Here is a 22030-nt window from a genome sequence, read left to right as displayed (position 1 = left end):
AACAAATGACGTACTTCCATAACATGATAAAAAATATATAAAAACATAAAATTAATAAAAACGTGTTTCTAGTTCACCAAATTAGGCAAATAAAGGCAACAGTAGTATACCGCTGTTCGAAACTCATAAATCGATAGAGATAAAAACAAATCCGGGTTACAAACTAAAACTGAGGAAAACGCATCAAATATAAGAGGAGAACAACGACACAACAAAAACACAACATTAAAATGTAACACACAGAGAAACGAACTATAATATAACAATGGCCATTTTCCTGACTTGGTACAGGACATTTTAAGCAAAAAATGGTGGGTTGAACCTGGTTTTGTGGCATGCCAAACCTCCCGCTTTTATGGCAACGTCAAACACAACACCAAAACGACAACATCACATGACAGGACCACAATACAAATAAATGGGATAACATATAGGACAAAGAAACACACGAATATTAGCTAGCAGAAGGTACTAGGCTTAAAATTCAATACGCCAGACGTGCGTCTCGTCCACACAAGACCAACCAGTGACGCTCAGATAAAAAAAGTTTGAAAGCCAAAACAAGTACAAATACAAAAATACTAGCATAGATCTTAATCATTTTTTAACGAACTTTTTAATATAATTTGAAGTCAGGCATGTCTGGTTATATCTGATAACTTTTTAGAAAAAAAGACATATTCATAAATATGTAGATAATTTTACTAATAATTGACGGTTTAATATGTCTTTATCAGGTACGCTCATAACATAAAGGTTGAATAGGCAAATTATTGAACGTTTGATAGTTTGAAGTCCAAATGGGTCAAAGAGAACAGCCAGCAACTTAGATACACATTGCCTGGGGGTCGTGAATTTCTGAAAACAACTGCATGCAATTACTAGGGATTTTACAGACAATGTCTAGTTATTGAAATCTTACAAATATTGAAGCACTGACCACCAGTTAAATGTCACCCACAGGAACTGAGATTCCATCTCTAGCCCTAAATGAACTATAACGAAAAATGATAAAAATATAAAAGAAAATAAAGTTGCCAATCTGCCAAAAGAATTTTTCAAATGTTTTTCTTTGATAAATAAATTTTGATTGATATCAGAACGTCATGACCCCATCGCCTAACGTTTAAGGTATGGTTTCTATGTCGCACCCCTTAGTTAAATATTTTTAAAGTTTGTAGCAGTTGAAGTACTCTCAGAACCTGAAGTGTGGAAAGTAACAAATGCGAAAGGGCCGAAACAGAACAACAAACATCTTTAAATAACTTTGCCTGAGAGGTCGTGACATTTTTATGTGATGAATTTGAATTTTACAGACAAAATGTGTTATCTTAATCATACAAATATTGAAACACTAGCCTTAAAGTAAATGATACCCACGGCAACATATATTCTATGACCTTTTGCGAAAAAAAATATGAATTAAGTTCCATGGATGCGAAATTATATATCTTTGACGTCACATATAATTTTTTAACTAAATAAACTTTAATAGACATTCTTTCTGCATGATTTCATCGCCTAGTGCATTCGGTAGTGTGCTCGGTCGCATAGCTCAGCTTAAGGTTTATAAATAGGCAACCTCTTCCGTGTAAATATATGTAACCAAACTACACAGTAATATACCTATAAACTATAGATGTGAATACTGTTTACCTTGAAAAACCTCTTGGTATTTTACACCTTTTTTACCTGGTGTCTCCTTCATTTGATTAAGGGGTTACATAACACTGTGACTAAAAAAGAATTTGGCTCGTTTAATTTTTTTTTAAATGACAAAACATTGATTTGACCTGCTGACAAAAATATAAAAATTTCAAGACATTTGAACTACACAACTTACAGGTCTGGAATAATTTCATTGGATAGATAGCAGTTTGATAAACAATAATTTTGATCATTGAGAGGCTTGATATCTATTTACTTACAGAATGTGATTAAACCGTTCAGCTGATTTTTAAAGAGTTTCCTTTCTTAAGTTCTGTACCCTTTTAATACATCTTGGGGACATTAAACATATTACACCAGACAATGCAGTTTGACACCGGTGGCGCTACCACTGTTATTGATTGCATTACCGTGACGATGTTGGATTCAATGTACGCAAATAATTCTCACAACCTTCAATTAGCATATTACAGTTTGTGTTGTTTTTTCTATTAACTTTAAATGTTTCAATATGCACATGTATGTATCAAATGCCCTACTTAAATCAACAGTTTGTTACAAAGCCTTATATTCCAAACGATTTTTTTTTATTATGAAACTTCAGTTAAAAGTGTAAAATAAAACAAATGACGTACTTCCATAACATGATAAAAAATATATAAAAACATAAAATTAATAAAAACGTGTTTCTAGTTCACCAAATTAGGCAAATACTTGCATAGATCTTAATCATTTTTTAACGAACTTTTTAATATAATTTGAAGTCAGGCATGTCTGGTTATATCTGATAACTTTTTAGAAAAAACGACATATTCATAAATATGTAGATAATTTTACTAATAATTGACGGTTTAATATGTCTTTATCAGGTACGCTCATAACCTAAAGGTTGGATAGGCAAAATATTGAACGTTTGATAGTTTGAAGTCCAAATGGATCAAAAAGAATAGCCAGCAACTTAGATACACATTGCCTGGGGGTCGTGAATTTCTGAAAACAATTGCATGCAATTACTTGGGATTTTACAGACAATGTCTAGTTATTGAAATCTTACCAATATTGAAGCACTGACCACCAGTTAAATGTTACCCACAGGAACTGAGATTCCATCTCCAGCTCTAAATGACCTATAACGAAAAATGATAAAAATATAAAAGAAAATAAAGTTGCCAATCTGCCAAAAGAATTTTTAACATGTATTTCTTTGATAAATAAATTTTGATTGATATCAGAACGCCATGACCCCATCGCCTAACGTTAAAGGTATGGTTTCTATGTCGCGCCCCTTAGTTAAATATTTTCAAAGTTTGTAGCTCCTTTGAGTAAAAAGCCGTATTCAAAATATAATGGTATGGAGCTGTCTATAAACTCCAAATGTAATTACTGTTTACTCTGACAGACCTCTTGGTATTTGACCTCGTTTGATCCTGGGTCCGTTGTTCAACTTGTCATTTAACGAGTAGTTCAAAAATTAATCGGATGATAAGTAAATCCTCTTTTTGAGAGTAGTTAAAAATGCAACGATATTCCATAGCTTGTGCTACCTATCAGGATGTCATTTAGAGTTGCTATTGAACCAAGAGTTTTAGGGAAAAAAGTTGAAGACATCCCGTCGATAATTTAATGGACGCCACAGATGACAACGGATACCTTCTAATTTTCCGACAATCTCGTCCTATTTTATCGATTGTGACATCACCAATTGATATTCAATACCGAATTTACACTTACCATGAGTAACATGACGGGTATCAGAAGGAAAGTGTTTGCTTAACTTGTTTGTCTTTTCGTCTGTTTTTGGTTATTGCCATTGCGTTGTCAGTTTATCTTAACTAACGAGTTTTGAATATTCCGTTGGTATTGTTTGCTTCATTTTATACATGTACCATTGGAACAATATTCCTAATGATTTTTACAATAATTATTTTACAGACTGTGGATCAATACTATGGTAGTATAAGCTGTGTGGGAATTAACTATGTACCCTTAAATATCAACTGCACTTCCATACTGAAGGATATAGAATCTTTTGGGTTTTTTTTTCTGAAATATTTATTTTCTAATTTGTCACGTGATCTATGCAAATACGGACACTTTAAGTCCGACTCGATTAATAATACAGTTTCCATGTCAAAAGACTATTGCCAGTTTTACCAAACAGAAAAATAAGTATAATTTATTATATAATTATTTCAATGAGGCAAAATGAGAATAACAGGTCTTAAATGTGTGGCCTCCGGAGTGCTTTTCCGGATAATCTACATGTATCTCAGAAACTCTCAAAACCTGAAATATTAAAACAGGCGATGTAAACAAATCCTTCAAGAACTTTTATGACCAACATTTAACTTAACAGAATAGTTGAAAAAAAGTTTTCCGGCGAATTACATATGTCTAATTTCTAGAGACAACTCATTATCAGATAAAAGTAGAAAAAAAATGTGTAACATTAATTAATAAAAAAAAAAAGACAAATTATTGAATGGAAACTTCACTTCAAGACGAAGGCAGATTAAAATTTTTGCCACTGATCAATTACTAAACTTAGTCAACTTCCCTAAATTGATATCTAAAGACAAGTCATAACTGAAACACATCGCTCAAGTTTATTTTCCAGCCTTTTATAGTGTAAATAATAGAGTTCTTTCCCTGTAGGTTGTGCATGTTTTATCCTCGAGTTTGGGGAACCCGTGTTTTCAGCATTTAATCATGGAACCTTAGGGCCTGCTTTTCATTTGTTGATAAAAAGCTGACATGATAAAAAAATAAAGGGAGGATTGTTGAAGATAATTTAATCACACTTCATAACCGGCTATATGAACTGCAGATACAAAAGGGAAGACTGATTAATATCTACTGTACACGATAGCAAATCCATTGTACAGCGATGACAATCAGAACTGAATACAGCAATCTGCTATTGATGATATCATAAAATATTCTTTTTTCAATTACAGTCAGTCTTGTATGTGCAGAACTAATAGCTGATATGAGTATGTGATAATGACAATCATGGAAGAATTGACTCGTTTAAAACTATTTATCTGAATATCTCAACTATTATTGAAGATGTTGCACTTTTTTTAAATGCCTGCTTCTGCAACATTTCTTATATTTGTTTTCCTTTTTTTTGCTATGGTCTTTGTATGATATATATATATATAACTGAAAACAAACGAGAAAATATGTAAAGCATTTTATTGAAATTAAGGTTTTTATTTTCCTTATTTATTTAGACTTGTACAGATAAGGTTTGAATTAAAAATTAAATGTATTTATTATTGAATTAAAAAAATTGTTAAAAGTACTTAATTTTTCCAGATAAAGTACTCAAAAGTCAAGACTTTTCTTAAGTTTGGGGCTATATTTCTGAATATGTAAGTAAGGTAAAAAGTGCGACCTGATTAACTCATTATAAAAGTGTCCACATTATAGTCAGTATAAATAGGTATATGATGTCCAAAGCAAAAATGAACTACCCATAGATCAGTACATCAAAGGATAAAGATGTGAAAAATCACAGGTCACGGTTCGGATTAAAACAATGATCAAAACCCATACCGTAAAGTATGAAGAAATGTATAAGCAATAATAGACCCCGGTATGACACAATGTAAAATAATGCAAATGAGAAATCCAGTTGGTTGATTTATATTATACCAATGAAAGAACACCAAGTTGACCGACAATTTCAAACGACAACCACTTGTTTACTGTTTCCTGGCTTGGGACAGACACTTTAACAATGTTACGATATTTAAAATGTTTGTGAGGTTGTAAAACTGTAAAAATGATTTGGGTTTTACTCACCAGACCTGTACTTAGCAAAAATGGAAATAACTAAAAGAAAAAGGTATAAGTACCGATGTTAAAAACGTAATAAGCAGTATAAGAAAAGCACAACCATGTTCAGTACCAAAATATGAGTATTGCAGGATGTCAGACAATAAGGGTTAATATCTTGATAACATTGCATGTTGTATTATGTATTAAACTATTTAGAATAAAATCAATAATACTTTAGTTCTGATACATTGCCAAATATTGGACGATTTCAGTTTGACTTTGAAAAATTATTCATATTATATTATGTTGTTGGCCTTATGATTTAACATCTTCTGAGATACAGCAATCAGGGAATTATACTTTAAACGAAACCGATAATATATTTATATCAAATAGAGCTATTCGAATATCGAAATACTCGTTATTTACCGTCACGTGGATGTAGATTAACTTTTAATACGATACAATTTGTGGGGATGCTCGTATTTGGTTTTTCACAATCCAATTTTTGAATGACGAAAATGATTGAAGCAGTTGAAGTACTCTCAGAACCTGAAGTGTGGAAAGTAACAAATGCGAAAGGGCCGAAACAGAACAACAAACATCTTTAAATAACTTTGCCTGAGAGGTCGTAACATTTTTATGTAATGAATTTGAATTTTACACACAAAATGTGTTATCTTAATCATACCAATATTGAAGCACTAGCCTATAAGTAAATGATACCCACGGCAACTGATATTCAATGACCTTTTGCGAAAAAAAAATATGAATAAAGTTCCCTGGATGCGAAGGTATATATCTTTGACGTCACATATAGTTATTTAACTAAATAAACTTTAATAGACATTTTGTTTGCATGATTTCATCGCCTACCGCAGTAGGTAGGGTGCTTAGTCAAACACATCAGCTTAATTTTTATAAATAGGCAACCCCTTCCGTATAAGTATATGTATCCAAACTATTCACAGTGATATACTTTGGTCTATAGATTAACTACATATGTAAATACTGTTTACCTTGAAAAACCTCTTGGTATTTTACCCCTTTTTTACCTGGTGTCTCCTTCATTTGATTAAGGGGTAACATAACACTGTGACTAAAATAAATTTGGCTCGTTAAATTTTTTTTAAAATTGACAAAAAAGTAACTTTGACCTGCTGATATAAATATAAAAATTTCAAGACATTTGAACTACACAACTTACAGGTCTGGAATAATTCATTGGATACATAGCAGTTTGATAAACAATAATTTTGATCATTGAGAGGCTTGATATCTCTAAATCGTTCAGCAGATTTTAAAGAGTTTCCTCCCTTAAGTTCTGTACTCTCTTAATACATCTTAAAACATATTACACCAGACAATGCAGTTTGACACGAGTGGTGCAACCACTACTATTGATTGCATTACCGTGACGATGTTGGAGTAAATGTACGCAAACAATTCCCACAACCTTTAATTAGCATATTACAGTTCGTTTTGTTTTTTCTATAAACTTTAAATGTTTCAATATGTATGTATGTTGTCTGCTCTTTGGTCGTGTTGTTGTTTCTTTGACATATTCCCCATTTCCATTTTCAATTTTATCAAATGCCCTACTCAAATCAACAGGTTTTTTTTCAAAGCCTTATATTCCAAACGATTTTTTTTATTATGAAACTTCAGTTAGAAGTGAAAATAAAACAAATGACGTGCTTCCACAACATGATAAAAAATATATAAAACATAAAATTAATGAAAACGTGTTGATATTTCACTAAATTAGGCAAATACTTGCATAAATCTTAATCATTTTTTAACGAACTATATAATATAATTTGAAGTCAGGCATGTCTGGTAATATCTGATAACTTTTTAGAAAACGACATATTTATAAATATGCAGATAATTTTACTAATAATTGACGGTTTAATATGTCTTTATAAGGTACGCTCATAACCTAAAGGTTGGATAGGAAAAATATTGAACGTTTGAGAGTTTGAAGTCCAAATGGGTCAAAAAGAACAGCCAGCACATAAAAGACATATTCCCTTAGGGTCGTAAATTTCGGAAAACAACTGCATGCAATAACTTGAGATTTTATCAGACAATGTATAATTATTGAAAACCAAATATTTGAATTTCTCAACTATCATTCAAGAAGCTGCACTTCTTTAAAATGCCTGTTTTAGCAACATTTATGATCTTTGTTTTTTGTTTTTTTGCTATGGTCCTAGTATTACATGTATAATATAAATAAATATAACTGAACAAATATTCGCTTGAAAGGAACACAAAATTGGCGAAAATTGGGATACACTTAGTATAGTGCGCAGCAGTTTTAAATTCAAAAATTAAATGTGTTTATTCTTGAATTTTTAAAATAACTTAATTTTTCAGATAAAGTACTTTAAGTCATACATGTCATAGACTTATTCATTGTTTTTCTAAAGTTTGGAGCTTTATCCCTTAACATGTTGGTCAAGTTAAAAGTGTTACCGGATTACCTTATTATAATTGTGTCAATATAAAGTGTCCAAATTATAGACAGTCAAAATAAAGATATCATAGCCGAGGCAAATAAGAACTGCCAATTTATCATGGATAAAGAGGTGAACAATTACAGGTCATTGTATGGCTTTAAACAATGATCGAAACAAATACCATATAGTATGACAAAATGTGAAAGCAATAATAGACCCCGGTATGACACAAAGTTAAATAATACAAATAAGAAAGCAAGCGGGTTGATTTATACTAGAACTAGACGAACAACAAGTTGACAGACAGTATCAAACGACAACCCCTTGATTGTGTCCTAGCTTGGGACAGCCACTTTGATAAAATTGCTGTATTTAAAATGTTTGTGAGCGCCCAACCCTTCTCCCTAATCTTAGAAAAAGTTTCAAAAACAAGATTTCAAACTGAAAAACATGCTTCAACGGGCTTGATAAGTCAAAAGTAAAAGCCTGCAGCCTTATTTATACTATAACAATGAACGAAAAACAAATATGACACAAAAACCAATAAACGGCTAACAATGATTAGGTAAGATAATGGGCTAATATCAGGGACGTAAATGTGAAGCGGGCTTTTACACGTATGTGAGAGCCCGGTTCTGTCTTTACATATGCTGTGTCAACGATGATACACACAACATATAAACATGAGTAAAAATGATAAAAATCAAATGGAAAGGGTTTTACCATCAGACTGGTACTTAGCAAAAATGAAAATAACTAACAATAGGGGTTTAAGTACCGTCTACGAATACTGACAGTAAATTCGAAACTCGATTTCAACTATAGATAATTAGTAAACAATGTTTTCTGAGGCTAAAATTTTAATCAGAAGACTTTATATAGATTCAGTTTTAAACCGTTATATCAGTATAAGAAATGCAATCATGTTTAGTGCCAAAATATAAGTATTGACAGGATGTAAACAATACCTGTTATTATCTTGATAACATTACATGTTTTGATAAATAGGCAACCCCTTTTTGTGTAAATAGATGTATCCAAACTACTCACAGTTATATACCTTTGTTCTATAGATAAACTACAGAATAATGTGAATACTGTTTACCTTGACAAACCTCTTGGTATTTTACACCTTTTTTACCTGGTTTCTCCTTCATTTGATTAAGGTGTAACCCAACACTGGCAAAAATATTTACTTTGACCTGTTGACAAAACATGTTAAAATTTCAAGAAATTTGAACCATACAATTTACAGGTCTGGAATGATTTCATCGGATACATATTAGTTTGATAAACAATAATTTTAACAATTGAGAACCTTGATCTATCTTTACTTATAGGTGTCAGACCACAAATTCAAAATCCCTATCTATTCAACCAAATTTTGCAAATTTCACAGCTTTCTAAATATTTTACCTTAAGTTTAACTTCATAGAAACCAGGTATATCCTGAATTGTACATGTATCACCTTTCTACATGCCATTTTTCAACCTATGTTTAAAGTCTTGTAAGGAAATACTAACGTTGGGAAGACAAGTTCTGCTTAAAATAACCCCTGGTTTTCTGGAAATCTCAAATAAGTATACTATGGAGCGCATTAATCCTTAATTTTTAATGCAAACTCATGAATAAGTAAATTTTGGCTCTCTGTCAACAAAAGTTTCATTTCTCCAAATTTGTTGGTTAGTTTAAGTAAACAATGACAGCAAAGGCATTATTTTTGTCAGGGAAGGGCTACTTTTACATAGTTTTAAATTGGAGTGGGTGAATTGGTGGTCTGACACCTATAGTATATGATTAAAACGTTCAGCTGATTTTTTAAGAGTGAAGTCCCTTAAGGTCTGTACCCCTTAATACATCTTGGGGACATTAAACATATTACATCAAACAATACTGTTTAACACCAGTGGTGCTACCACTACTATTGATCGCATTACTGTGACGATGTTGGAGTCATAACCTGTAAGTAGCATATTACAGTTTGTGTAGTTTTTTTCTATAAACTTTAAATGTATCAAATGCCCTACTTAAATCAACACTTTTTTTTACAAAGCCTTATTTTCCATTTTATTATAACACGTCAGTTAGAAGTTTAAAATAAAACAAACGACGTACTTCCACAACATTATAAAAATATATAAAAACATGAGATTAATAAAAACGTGTTTATGGTTCACCAAATTAGGCAAATACCTGCATAGATCTTTATCATTTTTAACGAACTAGATAATATAATTTAAAGCCAGGCATATCTGGTAATATCTTATATCCTTTAAGAAAACGACATATTCCTATATATGCACATAATTTTATTAATAATCGACGGTTTAATATGTCTTTTTCAGGTACGCTCATAACCTATAGTTTGGATAGGCAAAATATTGAACGTTTGAGAGTTTGAAGTCCAAATTAGTCAAAAGAAGAGCCAGCACATAAAAGACACATTGCCTGATGGTCGTGAATTTCGGAAAACAATTGCATGCAATTACTTGGGATTTTACAAACAATGTATAGTTATTGAAATCATACCAATATTGAAGCACTGACCACTAGTTAAATGTTACCCACAGAAACTGATATTCCATCTCCAGCTTAAAATGACCTTTAACGAAAAATGATAAAAATATAAAAGAAAATAAATTTGCCAATCTGCCAAAAGAATTTTTAACATGTTTTCTTTGATAAATAAATTTTGATTGATATCAGAACGTCATGACCCCATCGCCTTACGTTTAAGATATGTTTTCAATGTCGCACCCCTTAGTTAAACATTTTCAAAGTTGGTAGCTCCTTTCGAGTAAAAAGCCGTATTCAAAATATAATGATATGGGGCTGTCTAAAAACTCCAAATGTGCTTACTGTTTACTTTGACAGACCTCTTGGTATTTGACCTCGTTTGATCCTGGGTCCGTTGTTCAACTTGTTAATTAACGAGTAGTTCAAAAAATTAATCGGATGATTAGTAAATCCTTTTTTTCAGAGGAGTTAAAAATGCAATTGTGCTTGGAGGGAAAAAAATTATTCCAGTAAATGCGGAAATTGAAGCATTCTAGAAATCTTTTTCACAATAGGGCCCATTTGCAATTATAAACATTTGCATTTGGTCCGTGACTAGACCAAACGTTTTTACTTTTTTTGTTTGCAGATTTCGTTTTATCTTAAGTAATGCGGTAAGTCGTTCGAAAAAAGAAAGGAATACTAATTGCATTCAATGATTAACAACTACATGTGTAAACGAACTGACAAACAAAGAGGCAAAAGATACTAAAGGGACAGACCTTTAGTCGAAACCAAAATGACAATGACATGGAAAAACAAAACAAAAAACGACGAAAAGAAAATCAACAGTTCACAAAACACAACAGAGAAATCTAAAAACTGAACAACACAAACCCCATTAAATACCGGGGATGATCGCACGTGCTCCAGAAAGGGAAGCAAGCAAACATTCTTGAGCAATGCTCAAATTCTTAAATTCATTTATAATGTAACAAAGACCTGTTCACATGTGATCAATATTATTTCCATAGCTGCAAGGCTCGATTATAAAGATGAGTTTTATCTTTGATTTTTTATTACTTTTAAGAATTGTGTCTATTGTATGAAAGTGACAACAGATTTTACCAAATTTGTAAATCGATTTGGAATGAAACAACCAAGAGAAAAAGAACTGTAAAAAGATCTTTTCCGAATTTGCACGTTGACAGAGTAAGGGTCTCCTATTATGCAGCTCCTGCATATGGAATATCTTGAAATGATATTTCATAGCTTGCGCTACCTATCAGGATGTCATTGATTTAGAGTTGCTTTTGAACCAAGAGTTTTAGGTAAAAAAGTTGAGGACATCCCATCGAAAATTTAATGGACGCCACAGATGACCACGGATACCTTTTAATTTTCCCACAATCCCGTCCTATTTTATCGATTGTGACATCACCTATTGATATTCAATACCGAATTTACACTAACCATGAGTAACATGACGGGTACCAGAAGGGGAGTGTTTTGTCAACTTGTTTGTCTTTTCGTCTGTTTTCGGTTTTTGCCATGGCGTTGTCAATTTATCTTAACTTTTGAATATTCCGTTGGTATTTTTTGTTTCATTTTTTACCATTGGAACAATATTCCTAATGATTTTTACAATTATATTTATTTTACAGACTGTGGATCAATACTATGATAGTATAAGCTTTGTGGAAATTAACTGTGTACCCTTAAATATCAACTGCACTTCCATACTGAAGAATATAGAATCTTTTGGTTTTTTTTCTGAAATCTTGATTTTCTTATTTGTCACGTGATCTATGCAAATACGGACACTTCAAGTCCGACTCGATTAATAATACAGTTTCCATGTCAAAAGACTATTGCGAGTTTTACAAAAAGCAAAAAAAGAAGTATAATTTAATGTTCAAGGATGCAAAATGAGAATAACAGATCTTTCGTGGCCTCCGGATTGTTTTTGTGGATCATCTACATCTATATCAGAAACTCTCAAAACTTGAAATATTAAAACAGGCGATGAAAACAAATCCTTCAAGAACCTTTATGACCAAAATTGACCTTAACAGAAAAGTTAAAAAAATAGTCAAGTTTTCCGGCGAATTACTATATGTCTAATTTCTAGAGACAATTCGTTATCAGATAAAAGTAGAAAAAAAAATGTGTAACATCAATTAAGCAAAAAAAGACAAATTATTGAATGGAAACTTTATTTCAAGACGAAGGCAGATTAAAAATTTTGACACTGAATTTAAAACTCAATTACAAAACTTAGTCAACCTCTATGAATTGATATCTAAAGACAATTCATAACTGAAACACATCGTTCAAGTTTATTTTCTAGCCTTTTATAGTGTAAATAATAGAGTTCTTTACCTAAAGCTTCTACATGTTCTATCCTTAAGTTTGGGGAACCCGTGTTTTCAGCGTTGAATCTTGGAACCTGAGGGCCTGCTTTTCATTTTTCGCAGAAAAAGTTGACATGATAAAAAATAAAGGGAATATTGTTGAAGATAGTCTAATCACACTTCATAACCGGCTATATGAACTGCAGATGCAAAAGGGAAGACTGATTAATATCTACGGTACACAATGGCAAATCCATTGTACAGCGATGACAATCAGAACTGAATACAGCAATCTGCTATTGATGATATCATAAACTATTCTTTTTCAATTACAGTCAGTATTGTATCTGCAGAACTGATAGCTGCTTTGAGTATGTGATAATGACAATTATGGAAGAATTGACTCGTTTAAAACTAAATATCTGAATATCTTAACTATTATTGAAGAAGCTGCACTTTTTTTAAATGCCTGCTTCAGCAATATTTCTTATATTTGTATTATGGTATGGTCTTTGTATGATATATATATATAACTTTAAACAAACGAGAAAATATGTTAAGCATTTTATTGAAATAAAGGGTTTTTTTTTCTTTATTTATTTAGAATTGTACGGAGTAATTTTGATTTAAAAATTAAATGTATTTATTATTGAATTCAAGATTTGTCTTAAGTTTGGGGCTATATTTCTGAATATGTAAGAAAAGTAAAAAGTGCGACCTGATTTATTCATGATAATTGTGTCAAAATATAGTGTCCAAATTATAGTCAGTAAAGATAGGGATATGATATCCAAGGCAAAAATGAACTACCCATAGATCAGTACATCAAAGGATAAAGATGTGAAACATCACAGGTCACCGTTCGGATTTAAACAATGACCGAAACCCGCACCGTATAGTATGACGAAATGTATAAGCAATAAAAGACCCCGGTATCACACAATGTAAAATAATGAAAAATGAGAAATCCAGTTGGTTGATTTATATTATAACAATGAAAGAACACCAAGTTGACCGACAGTTTCAAACGACAACCACTTGTTTACTGTTTCCTGGCTTGGGACAGACACTTTAACAATGTAGCGCTATCTAAAATGTTTATGAGGTTGTAAAACTGTAACAAATATTTGGGTTTTACTCACCAGACCAATACTAAGCAAACATGCAAATAACTAAAAGAAAAAGGTATAAGTACCGATGTTAAAAATGTAATCAGCAGTATAAGAAAAGCACAACCATGTTCAATACCAAAATATAAGTTTTGACAGGATTTTCGACAATAAGTGTTAATATCTTGATAACATTACATGTTTTGTTATGTATTAAACTATTTAGAATACAATCAATAATACTTTAGTACTGACACATTGCCAATTATTGGACGATTTCAGTATGACTTTCAAAAATTATTCATATTAAGTTAGGTTGTTAGATTTATGATGTAACATCCTCTGAAATACAGCAATCAGTGAATTATACTTTAAACGAAACTGATAATATATTTATGTCAAATAGAGATATTCGAATATCGAAATACTCGTTATTTACCGTCACGTGGATGTAGATTAACTTTCAATACGATACAATTTGTGGGGATGCTCGTATTTGGTTTTTCACAATCCATTTTTGGATGACGAAAATGTTTGAAGCAGTTGAAGCACTCTCAGAACCCGAAGCGGGAAAGTAACAAATGCGAAAGGGCCGAAACAGAACAACAAACATCTTTAAATAACTTTGCCTGAGAGGTCGTAACATTTTTATGTAATGAATTTGAATTTTACAGACAAAATGTGTTATCTTAATCATACCAATATTGAAACACTAGCCTATAAGTAAATGATACCCACGGCAACATATATTCTATGACCTTTTGCGAAAATAATATATGAATTAAGTTCCCTGGATGCGAAATTATATATCTTTGACGTCACATATAATTTTTTAACTAAATAAACTTTCATAGACATTCTTTCTGCATGATTTCATCGCCTAGTGCATTAGGTAGGGTGCTTAGTCGAACACATCAGCTTAATTTTCATAAATAGGCAACCCCTTCCGTATAAGTATATGTATCCAAACTATTCACAGTGATATACTTTGGTCTATAGATTAACTACAGATGTGAATACTGTTTACCTTGAAAAACCTCTTGGTATTTTACACCTTTTTTACCTGGTGTCTCCTTCATTTGATTAAAGGGTTACATAACACTGTGACTAAAATAAATTTGGCTCGTTAAATTTTTTTTTAAAATTGACAAAAAAGTAACTTTGACCTGCTGACATAAATATACAAATTTCAAGACATTTGAACTACACAACTTGCAGGTCTGGAATAATTTCATTGGATACATAGCAGTTTGATAAACAATAATTTTGATCATTGAGAGGCTTGATATCTCTAAATCGTTCAGCAGGTTTTAAAGAGTTTCCTCCCTTAAGTTCTGTACCCTCTTAATACATTTTGGGGACAATAAACATATTACACCAGACAATGCAGTTTGACACCAGTGGTGCAACCACTACTATTGATGGCATTACCGTGACGATGTTGGAGTCAATGTACGCAAACAATTCTCACAACCTTTAATTAGCATATTACAGTTTGTGTTGTTTTTTCTATAAATTTTAAATGTTTCAATATGTATGTATGTTGTCTGCTCTTTGGTCGTGTTGTTGTCTCTTTGACATATTCCCCATTTCCATTCTCAATTTTATCAAATGCCCTACTCAAATCAACAGTTTTTTTTCAAAGCCTTATATTCCAAACGATTTTTTATTATGAAACTTCAGTTAGAAGTGTAAAATAAAACAAACGACGTACTTCCACAACATGATAAAAAAATATATAAAACATAAAATTAATAAAAACGTGTTTATAGTTCACCAAATTAGGCAAATACTTGCATAAATCTTAACCATTTTTTAACAAACTATATAATATAATTTGAAGTCAGGCATGTCTGGTAATATCTGATAACTTTTTAGAAAACGACATATTTATAAATATTCAGATAATTTTACTAATAATTGACGGTTTAATATGTCTTTATCAGGTACGCTCATAACCTAAAGGTTGGATAGGCAAAATATTGAACGTTTGAGAGTTTGAAGTCCAAATGGGTCAAAAAGAACAGCCAGCACATAAAAGACATATTCCCTAAGGGTCGTAAAAAATTGAAAACAACACGTTTAATAATTCCAAGCGTCCGAATCGCTTTTCTGGATTTACCTTCATCAGGAACACTCAAAGCCAAACATTTGAAATCCGAGGGATGTATAAGTACCGACACAGTTGAAGAGCTTTATGACAAAAATACCTAAAACAAATAGCCAAATCCATCTAAGATCAACTTTGCCTGAGGGAGTTGAAACCTTAGTTTCTTTATAATTTCAAGATTTATAAACGGACAATTTTAGAAAAGTTTGTTATAAATCATGTCAGTACCGAAGTACTGACTACTGAGCTGATGATACCCTCGGGGACTGATAGTCCACCAGCAGAGGTATCGACCCAGTGATGTAAAAAATTGAAAACAACACGTTTAATAATTTCATGCGTCCGAAACGCTTTTATTGATTTACCTTCATCAGGAACGCTCAAAGCCAAACATTTGAAATCCGAGGGATGTATAAGTACCGACACAGTTGAACAGCTATATGAAAAAAATACCTAAAACAAATAGCCAAATCGTAAATTTCGGAAAACAACTGCATGCAATAACTTGAGATTTTATCAGAAAATGTATAATTATTGAAAACCAAATATTTGAATTTCTCAACTATCATTCAAGAAGCTGCACTTCTTTAAAATGCCTGTATCAGCAACATTTATGATCTTTGTTTTCTATTGTTATGCTATGGTCCTAGTATTACATGTATAATATAAATAAATATAACTGAACAAATATTCGTTTGAAAGGAACACAAAATTGGCTAAAATTGTGATACACTTAGTATTGTGCGCAGCAGTTTTAAATTCAAAATTAAATGTGTTTATTATTGAATTTTTAAAATAACTTAATGTTTCAGATAAAGTACTTTAAGTCATACATGTCATAGACTTATTCATTGTTTTTCTAAAGTTTGGAGCTTTATCCCTTAACATGTTGGTTAAGTAAAGAGTGTTACCGGATTACCTCATTATAATTGTGTCAATATAAAGTGTCCAAATTATAGACAGTCAAAAAATAAGGATATCATAGCCGAGGCAAATAAGAACTGCCAATATATCATGGATAAAGGGGTGAACAATTACAGGTCATTGAATGGCTTTAAACAATGATCGAAACAAATACCATATAGTATGACAAAATGTGTAAGCAATAATAGACCCCGGTATGACACAATGTTAAATAATACAAATACGAAAACAAGCGGGTTGATTTATACTAGAACTAGACGAACAACAAGTTGACAGACAGTATCAAACGCAATCCCTTGTTTACTGTGTCCTAGCTTGGGACAGCCACTTTGATAAAATTGCTGTATTTAAAATGTTTGTGAGCGCCCAACCCTTCTCCCTAATCTTAGAAAAAGTTTCATAAACAAGATTTCAAACTGAAAAACATGCTTCAACGGGCTTGATAAGTCAAAAGTAAAAGCCTGCAGCCTTATTCATACTATAACAATGAACGAAAAACAAATATGACACAAAAACCAATCAACGGCTGACAATGATTAGGTAAGATAATCGGCTAATATCAGGGACGTAAATGTGAAGCGGGCTTTTACACGTTTGTGAGAGCCCGGTTCTTTCTTCACATATGCTGTGTCAACGATGATACACACAACATATAAACATGAGTAAAAATGATAAAAATCAAACGGAAAGGGTTTTACCATTAAACTGGTACTTACCAAAAATGAAAATAACTAACAATAGGGGTTTAAGTACCGTCTAAGAATACTGACAGTAAATTCGAAACTCGATTTCAACTATAGATAATTAGTAAACAATGTTCTCTGAGGCTACAATTTTAATCAGAAGACTTTATATGTATACAGTTTTAAACCGTAATAATCAGTATAAGAAATGCAATCATATTTAGTGCCAAAATATAAGTATTGACAGGATGTAAACAATACCTGTTATTATCTTGATAACATTACATGTTTTTATAAATAGGCAACCCCTTTTTGTGTAAATAGATGTATCCAAACTATTCACAGTGATATACCTTTGGTCTATAGATAAACTACAGAATAATGTGAATACTGTTTACCTTGACAAACCTCTTGGTATTTTACACCTTTTTTACCTGGTATCTCCTTCATTTGATTAAGGGGTGACCCAACACCTTGACTAAATTAGAGTTGGCTCGTTTAATTTTTAAAAAAATTTGGCAAAAATATTTACTTTGACCTGTTGACAAAAAATGTTAAAATTTCAAGAAATTTGAACCATACAATTTACAGGTCTGGAATGATTTCATCGGATACATATTAGTTTGATAAACAATAATTTTAACAATTGAGAACCTTGATCTATCTTTACTTATAGGTGTCAGACCACAAATTCAAAATCCCTATCTATTCAACCAAATTTTGCAAATTTCACAGCTTTCTAAATATTTTACCTTAAGTTTAACATATAGAAACCAGGTATATCCTGAATTGTACATGTATCACCTTTCTACATGCCATTTTTCAACCTATGTTTCAAGTCTTGTAAGGAAATACTAACGTTGGGAAGACAAGTTCTGCTTAAAATATCCCCTGGTTTTCTGGAAATCTTAAATAAGTATACTGTAGAGCGCATTAATCCTTAATTTTTAATGCAAACTAATGAATAAGTAAATTTTGGCTCTCTGTCAACAAAAGTTTCATTTCTCCAAATTTGTTGGTTAGTTTAAGTAAACAATGACAGCAAAGGCATTATTTTTGTCAGGGAAGGGCTACTTTTACATAGTTCTAAATTGGAGTGGGTGAATTGGTGGTCTGACACCTTTAGTATGTGATTAAAACGTTCAGCTGATTTTTTAAGAGTGAAGTCCCTTAAGGTCTGTACCCCTTAATACATCTTGGGGACATTAAACATATTACATCAAACAATGCTGTTTAACACCAGTGGTGCTACCACTACTATTGATCGCATTACTGTGACGATGTTGTAGTCATAACCTGTAAGTAGCATATTACAGTTTGTGTAGTTTTTTTCTATAAACTTTAAATGTATCAAATGCCCTACTTAAATCAACACTTTTTTTGCAAAGCCTTATATTCCATTTTATTATAACACGTCAGATAGAAGTTTAAAATAAAACAAACGACGTACTTCCACAACATTATAAAAATATATAAAGACATAAGATTCATAAAAACGTGTTTATGGTTCACTAAATTAGGCAAATACCTGCATAGATTTTTATCATTTTTAACGAACTAGATAATATTATTTAAAGTTAGGCATATCTGGTAATATCTTATATCCTTTAAGAAAACGACATATTCCTATATATGCACATAATTTTATTAATAATCGACGGTTTAATATGTCTTTTTCAGGTACGCTCATAACCTATAGTTTGGATAGGCAAAATATTGAACGTTTGAGAGTTTGAAGTCCAAATTAGTAAAAAGAAGAGCCAGCACATAAAAGACACATTGCCTGATGGTCGTGAATTTCGGAAAACCATTGCATGCAATTACTTGGGATTTTACAAACAATGTATAGTTATTGAAATCATACCAATATTGAAGCACTGACCACTAGTTAAATGTTACCTACAGAAACTGATATTCCATCTCCAACTTAAAATGACCTTTAACGAAAAATGATAAAAATATAAAAGAAAATAAAGTTGCCAATCTGCCAAAGAATTTTTAACATGTATTTCTTTGATAAATAAATTTTGATTGATATCAGAACGTCATGACTCCATCGCACCCCTTAGTTAAACATTTTCAAAGTTGGTAGCTCCTTTCGAGTAAAAAGCCGTATTCAAAATATAATGATATGGAGCTGTCTAAAAACTCCAAATGTGCTTACTGTTTACTGTGACAGACCTCTTGGTATTTGACCTCGTTTGATCCTGGGTCCGTTGTTCAACTTGTTAATTAACGAGTAGTTCAAAAAATTAATCGGATGATTAGTAAATCCTTTTTTTCAGAGGAGTTAAAAATGCAATTGTGCTTGGAGGGAAAAAAATTATTCCAGTAAATGCGGAAATTGAAGCATTCTAGAAATCTTTTTCACTATAGGGCCCATTTGCAATTATAAACATTTGCATTTGGTCCGTGACTGGACCAAACGTTTTTACTTTTTTTGTTTGCAGATTTCGTTTTATCTTAAGTAATGCGGTAAGTCGTTCGAAAAAAGAAAGGAATACTAATTGCATTCAATGATTAACAACTACATGTGTAAACGAACTGACAAACAAAGAGGCAAAAGATACTAAAGGGACAGAACTTTAGTCGAAACCAAACTGACAATGACATGGAAAAACAAAACAAAAAACGACGAAAAGAAAATCAACAGTTCACAAAACACAACAGAGAAATCTAAAAACTGAACAACACAAACCCCATTAAATACCGGGGATGATCGCAGGTGCTCCAGAGGGGGAAGCAAGCAAACATTCTTGAGCAATGCTCAAATTCTTAAATTCATTTGGAATGTAACAAAGACCTGTTCACATGTGATCAATATTATTTCCATAGCTGCAAGGCTCGATTATAAAGATGAGTTTTATCTTTAATTAGTTTTTTTTTTACTTTTAAGAATTATTTCTATTGTATGAAAGTGACAACAGATTTTACCAAGTTTGTAAATCGATTTGGAATGTAACAACCAAGAGAAAAAGAACTGTAAAAAGATCTTTTCCGAATTTGCACGTTGATAAAGTAAGGGTCTCCTATTATGCAGCTCCTGCATATGGAATATCTTGAAACGATATTTCATAGCTTGCGCTACCTATCAGGATGTCATTGATTTAGAGTTGCTTTTGAACCAAGAGTTTTAGGTAAAAAAGTTGAGGACATCCCATCGAAAATTTAATGGACGCCACATATGACCACGGATACCTTTTATTGTCCCACAATCAAGTCCTATTTTATCGATTGTGACATCACCTATTGATATTCAATACCGAATTTACACTAACCATGATTAACATGACGGGTACCAGAAGGGGAGTGTTTTGTCAACTTGTTTGTCTTTTCGTCTGTTTTCGGTTTTTGCCATGGCGTTGTCAATTTATCTTAACTTTTGAATATTCCGTTGGTATTTTTTGTTTCATTTTATACCATTGGAACAATATTCCTAATGATTTTTACAATTATATTTATTTTACAGACTGTGGATCAATACTATGATAGTATAAGCTTTGTGGAAATTAACTATGTACCCTTAAATATCAACTGCACTTCTATACTGAAGAATATAGAATCTTTTGGTTTTTTTTCTGAAATCTTGATTTTCTAATTTGTCACGCGATCTATGCAAATACGGACACTTCAAGTCTGACTCGATTAATAATACAGTTCCATGTCAAAAGACTATTGCGAGTTTTACAAAACGCAAAAAAAGAAGTATAATTTAATGTTCAAGGATGCAAAATGAGAATAACAGATCCTTTGTGGCCTCCGGATTGTTTTTGTGGATCACCTACATCTATATCAGAAGCTCTCAAAACCTGAAATATTAAAACAGGCGATGAAAACAAATCCTTCAAGAACTTTTATGACCAAAATTTACCTAACAGAATAGTTAAAAAAAAAGTCAAGTTTTCCGGCGAATTACTATATGTCTAATTTTTAGAGACAATTCGTTATCAGATAAAAATAGAAAAAAAATGTGTGAAATCAATTAATCAAAAAAAGACAAATTATTGAATGGAAACTTCACTTCAAGACGAAGGCAGATTAAAAATTTTGACACTGAATTTAAAGCTCAATTACAAAACTTAGTCAACCCCATCAATTGATATCTAAAGACAATTCATAACTGAAACACATCGTTCAATTTATTTTCTAGCCTTTTGTAGTGTAAATAAAAGAGTTCTTTACCTAAAGCTTCTACATGTTCTATCCTCTAGTTTGGGGAACCCGTGTTTTCAGCGTTGAATCTTGGAACCGTAGGGCCTGCTTTTCATTTTTCGCAGAAAAAGTTGACATGATAAAAAAATAAAGGGAATATTGTTGAAGATAGTTTAATCACACTTCATAACCGGCTATATGAACTGCAGATGCAAAAGGGAAGACTGATTAATATCTACGGTACACAATGGCAAATCCATTGTACAGCGATGACAATCAGAA

Source organism: Mytilus californianus, unplaced genomic scaffold, assembly GCF_021869535.1.
Source record: "Mytilus californianus isolate M0D057914Y unplaced genomic scaffold, xbMytCali1.0.p SCAF_10, whole genome shotgun sequence".
NCBI lineage: Eukaryota > Metazoa > Mollusca > Bivalvia > Mytilida > Mytilidae > Mytilus > Mytilus californianus.
The sequence above is the reverse complement of the archived record's forward strand: the minus strand, read 5'-3'. Positions refer to the sequence as shown.